At 35.4% G+C, this 6,076-nt stretch overlaps 1 long non-coding RNA gene across 1 annotated transcript; it reads left to right on the plus strand.

Annotated features, from left to right (window-relative positions):
• The first annotated feature begins 1,432 nt into the window (after nucleotides 1-1,432).
• LOC126410268 (uncharacterized) lies at nucleotides 1,433-5,598 on the plus strand. Its single transcript, XR_007573951.1, has 3 exons — nucleotides 1,433-1,541; nucleotides 5,102-5,232; nucleotides 5,473-5,598. It is a non-coding gene; the product is annotated as an uncharacterized LOC126410268 (long non-coding RNA).
• Nucleotides 5,599-6,076: the final 478 nt, after the last annotated feature.

Consider the following 6,076-nt stretch of genomic DNA (forward strand, 5'->3'; position numbering starts at 1 on the left):
AGTCAGGTGTTTTTGCTGAATAGCTAGTTGATTGGGGAGCTTTTCTTGTGTCAAAAGTATCAAAGTGAAGACTCAAGGCAATGACTATCATGTCCCAAGAAGAGGCAAGCTATTCAAGATCGTACAGATCTGCATGTTGTCTGAAATCATGTTTCCCATTATGGCCAGGTCTTTAGCCGTGACCAATATCTTGTTGACATAATCAACCACTCTAACTAACTAATTCATTTTATATGAATTATACTGCTCTAAGAGTAACTAAATATGCATCGTAGTGCCGGTGCTATACTTCGAGGAGATAACATGAAACATCTCCTCAACTGTTGGATGGTCCTCAAATACCCTCATTAGGTCATCTTTCATGAAGGCTAACATAATAGTTTTAGCCATCAGATCATTTGTCTAAAAAACATCATAGGCCTTCTTTTCCTCATATGTGGGCTTGTCACCTAAAATAGAAAAATGAAAGTCCATGACATGGATCAACCACTCAAGTGTCAAGGCCAAGAGGGTCCGACGCTTTCATGCATGAAAGTTGATTCCATTGAGTTTTTCAGTCTTGGCAAATTCTAAGGCTTCCACTCTAAAAGTCATTTCTAAATTTGAATTTTAATGACAAGTTAAGAAAATCACAAAGGAGAGGACTAGCCACTGTTAGAGTATATACATCATAAGAAAACATGCATATTAGGCCATGAATACTCTACCAATATTCTAAAATAACTTAAAATCAAGGAGGCTTCAATTCAGAATTTTATAAAGAGGTTTTCTTCCTTTATTTTTAAAATAACTTTTGAAACCCTCTTTGTTATTTTGATAAAACATAAGGGTGTCTTTATGCAATTTTAACTAAATATTTGGTTGCAAAACAAATTTAACTTTCGTAAGCCTCTTTATGAAAAATTTTTACCAAAAACGTCGCGGCATTCATTTTCATTAAATCTGATCAGGTTTTGGGAATATGTCAAAAATGGTGGAATAAATCTGAAATTTTTAGTCTGAGACTATAAATTGGCTTCAACATGAGTATTTCTCATTTTTTGGTTGTACTTCTCTATCCTCTTTGAATTCTCTCTGCTAGGGTTTCGTCCACCACTGTCCATAAAGCTGATTCTGGTGGCTAATGACCTACTAACCAGCGAGTATCGGCAACCTGCTAACCGGCAAGTATCATCGACCTAAAAGAAAAAATGCAGCGCGGCATAGGGAGCAACATTTGAGTAGTCATGGGTCCGCCTGAAAAAGGTAACAGTGACGTAGGGCTTCACCGCGCAGTGAGCCAGCCAGATTTGAAGGTCCAGCGAAACCGTCTGCAGCGACTGAGGGTTGTTGTAAGTTCACCGGAAAGAGGCATCTCTGGCTGCATCAGAAGGGAAAAAAACAATGGTGGCTTCTCCAGCCACACCTGGCAGAATAAACAGCCGTGGTGAATAAACAGCTATGGTGTTCAGTCACTCAAGCAGCAGACAGCTAGAAGGAGCGGTAGCAGATTCTCTGGTTAAGCTTCAAAAACTGGTAGTGGTGGTTTTCCAAGCTATCAAGTAAACTACTTTACACCCTTTTCCTCCTATTTTTTTGTTCATTTTCCTTTTTTTTCTTCTTTCGAGCAGAGGAATCTCTATTATTTGTTTCTGAAGCACAATACTTCTCCTTATTTGTTATTGATGTTTGTAGATCATAAAAAAACAACATTCTAGTGTATATATATATATGTGTGTGTATGTATATATATATATATATATATGTATATGTATATGTATATATATGTATGTATATATATATATATATATAATATATATATATAGAGAGAGAGAGAACAAAATAAAAAATAATATGAAAAATGAGTTTTAAATATATATTTCGGGCAGATTCGAGCATGGCAAATTTCTTTTATGCCAACCCGAATGTTAAATAACCAATCCAAGTCCAGCCCATCACAGACTGGATACCCAATTACTTATCTGGTACCCAACCCGGCAACCACCTTTGGTCTGCCAGCCGCAACAAAAGCTGTGGCCAGACCTATGAAGAAAGTATGAACAGACTTGACCTGTTGAAAAATGTATTAGACTTATTAGCCAAGTAATCATGTCCAAGATCTACAATAAAGGTCAATTTTTATTTTATTTTATTTTATTTTTTATGTATAGTTTTAGACAACGGTGGTTGCTTTTGGAAAAGTATCTTATAAAATTCATCAGAAAAGGACTGCATCAACAATTGGACTGTCAGATCCAAGCATGATATGTCTATATAAAAAAACTGAAATCAGCAGGCTACTTTTGTGGTCCGATGATTTTTTTTTAATTTTGTGTTTTTAAAAACTTTCACAATAGATGCATTCTTAGGCTGCACAACGAGTCAAGCCAGCTCGAGCTTAACTCGAACTCGCTTGTCTAAACTCAACTCCAACTTTACTCATTTATAGACGTGTCGAGTTTGAGTTCAAGTATATGCTTGAAATGTTATATGAGTCAAATTCAAGTTGTAAAAACTCGACTTGGCTCGATTGCATAGTAAAGGTTGAATTACAATGAGAAAAATATTTAGATGAATAGTAACTAAATGATTTAATCGAGTTAAACTAGTTAAAAAAATGAGACATACTTAACATAAATGAGTCAAACGAGTCAAGTTCAAGCTGAATGTTGGACCATCAAGTCGAGCTCAAACTTGTTTTATGGAGCTCAACTTGAGTTCCAGCTCAAATTTTTTGAGTAGAATCGAGTGTGAGGAGGCCCAACTTGATCTTGACTCAGCTCATGTGCAGCCCTATGCATTCTGGAAGTCATGATCATGTGGCAACTGACTGCACCTTTTGCTATATTTTTTAATGATGTAAAACTTTATATATCCGCACTACTCAAAATCCTTCATTCTCTCTCTTTTGACAATTGCCAGTATGTACAGTTGTTAGGCCTGTTTTAATATATTTAGTTGACAAGACTTAATGTCCCATTATAATGCGAGTACCCCGCGAGGAAAAGGGAAAAAAGTGATGGATGAGAGATGAAGAGCAGGTGCCAATAAAATGTTAATGCATAGCGAAATTTGGGGACAAGAAGTCCCCTAGATACAAGAAAAAACCGCAAAAAGAAAATTGAATAAAAAAAATATACAAGTCAACTGCGGTCCATAAAAGCAAATTTCGGTGAGGTGAGGAATGAGAGAGAACATACAGGTTGCAAGAGTCTAGCTAGTTGGGAGAGAGTGAGTTGAATTTATTTGAACAAAAACGAATTTTGGTTCACATCATATTAAGTACATAAAAAAATTCAATTATTCATAAATATGAGCCAAAATTTGTGTGGGCTTCTCTAGTATTGAATTATTGCGCTTCTTCAATTTAATAATGCATAAAGCTGAAGCACGTAGAAAAAATCATTTTGATATCCTCATTGAGATATTTTGGATAGATGTTATTCAGCATGTATAAATACACTTATTTAGGGACTTAATTCAAAAGTGAAAAGTGGGGAACTGATTTTTTTTCCTTTTTTGTGGATAGGCATTCTCTTGGATGAACTGCCTCGTGTTTCCTCATCCTTCTTTCGTTGCCATAATGCAGTCGATATTTTTGCTTATTTTTCACAAAACATCTGCTTCAGGTTGGAGGATGATACCTTATAAACTTACCTTTGCCCCCATGTCTAAGGGTTCAGGGCATGCTTTGAGGACCTAAGTGGAAGCCGTGCCATCATCTGCAGTCCAAGAGAGCAGTAACCATCCAAATCAAGCCAACAATACACCACTTACATGCCGACCGGCTCGACCAGTTATGCTACACTTTTGTCGGAACTTGTTGAACATGTAGTTGTACAGTAGTCTAACACAGCTCCTATTCCAAATCCATTTACTAAGCCTGAGCCCAGTTTTGAACATAAATTTTCATTAGATCAAAATCCAATCACTGAACCAAAATCTGGAATCCAAATTAGAATCAGATCCAGAAAGCTTTTTTTGGCATAAGAATCGCCTGGATCCACATTCTACTGTGTTAAAGTTATACTGATCTGACAGCAATACTTTAGCTGTCAGATTTCAAATTCAAACCAAACCCCAATGGAAAAAAGCAGGCCTGTTGGACATATGCCCATCCATGAAGCTTATCATTTACATCCATAAGCCTTGCTCTTTTCGGCTCTCCAGCATAGAGAAATGATTGAAACGTGGATGGCGAACAATAATGCAACATTCTGAAGGCTACATACATTTTTCAGCTTTAATTAACCACACGATCCTTCAAGTTAATTCCAGGTTGACCCCAGAAATACATGCGTGCTTGAACAGATTAATTTCATTGGATGCACAAATAATTAAGTTAGTGTGCAGTTCTACAAAATGCACGTGGAAATTTGGAAACTAATATCACAAACATCCTTATCAGGAAAATACCAGTGGGGTTTTCTCAAGTATTTTTCAGTAAAGTTGTCTTTCATTTGAAAATTTTTGGGAAAAATCACAAGATTTTCCTGATATTTTTACTTGTTTTCTCATAAATATGGCCAGATTAGTGAAAATCTTGCGATATCTGTGACAGTGGTGGAAACAATATTGATATATTTACAGAAGATGGGTCGAACCCACTTGTCTTTTTGGTGTCCTTTATCAAAAGCAAGACTTAAATTAAGTGTACCACTTAATTTGCAAAAGTTAATTAAACAACAAAAACACATTTATCACAAATCAACGAAGGACATAATCTAGTTGAACCGACAGCATCAAAATTAAGAAATATGGATCTAAAATGAAGCACTCTTTTTTTTTTTCTTTGTCTATGTTTATGATTTTTTCTTAAACATGTTTGCATCATTTCCAAAAAACAAATTATGAAAGAAATAGTAGGCATGAGTGCATAAAAGTTGATGTACGACATGCATACTGTTCATAGACCACTCCTTTTAGACAAAATCTTACACTTATACATTACTTTTAAACTTTTAAAGGTCTACTTAAATATTTTTCATTGCATTAAACAAATACGAACTTTGAGTTTATTTATAATGAAACAAAATGGTCGTAAAACTATATTCTTTCATGTTATTCTATTGTTTACCTTGTTAACACATGGAGAATTTATGGGGTGAATTTGTTTGTTCAGGCATGTGGTAGGCTTGGTTATGGGCTTTTGACTCTTGGCTTTTAAGATTCCACGTTCCGTTTTGGCTTTGATAGAGAAAGACTGTGCAGCTGTGCTCCTTTTCTAGTGGAGGGATTCAGAAGATCCTAGACGTAAGACATTATGCAATGAAATGCATGGACAGATCTATGCGGTGCCCTCTTTTCCCTCTATGAGAAAGGAGGAGTAGACTTTGCTAAACTTTTAAGTGAAGTAAAGCTTTTCTGATTTACTTGGCCAAGTAAATTCCTTGTTGAAGGAATTAAGATCCAAGTATCACTAGTTTCCGTGGGTTATATTATGCCATCTCTTTGAATGGAGAAGCTGATAAGCTTTTGTGGATTAATGGACAGGAGGCATCCTCACTTAAATGTAATGACATTTACAATTATATCAGGAGGAAGGACCAGAAAGACCCATTGAGATGTGCATGTTTTGAAAGAAGCTCCCAACTATGGATTGAATCCAGTGGTTTGGGGTATTACTAGCGACCAGCAAGATGCCCAGTTTAGAAAGGGATGCAGAAACAGTTGACAAAAGTCCTGTGTTTTGTGGGCCGGAAGTCATTTTATAATTGTCATAAATATTTTTATGAAGAGAAAAAAGTTTTTGAAAATAGAATAAGGTTGTAAACAATCAAGCATGAATCTAATCTTGGGTCATTACTTGAGTTTTGGTTTTGATGAAGTCGGCAAATGAAAAGGTATTGGGAGAAAAATATTCAAAAAAATGAAAAAGAAAAAAGACTTGAATACAAGAGGAATAAGGAGAAAAAGAGAGAAAGAGATTTTGAAAATCACAAAAATAAGGATTTATAATAGAGAGATATACGTATACTTGTACATACTTATATATGTATATATATATATGTATGAATACGTATATGAAAGCTTGCGAAGAAGAAGTTTATATCAAATAGAGAGGGAGAATAAGTTTTTATAAAGAGAGAGAGAGAGA

This window comes from Nymphaea colorata, chromosome 7 (assembly GCF_008831285.2).
Source record: "Nymphaea colorata isolate Beijing-Zhang1983 chromosome 7, ASM883128v2, whole genome shotgun sequence".
NCBI classification, from domain to species: Eukaryota; Viridiplantae; Streptophyta; class Magnoliopsida; order Nymphaeales; family Nymphaeaceae; genus Nymphaea; species Nymphaea colorata.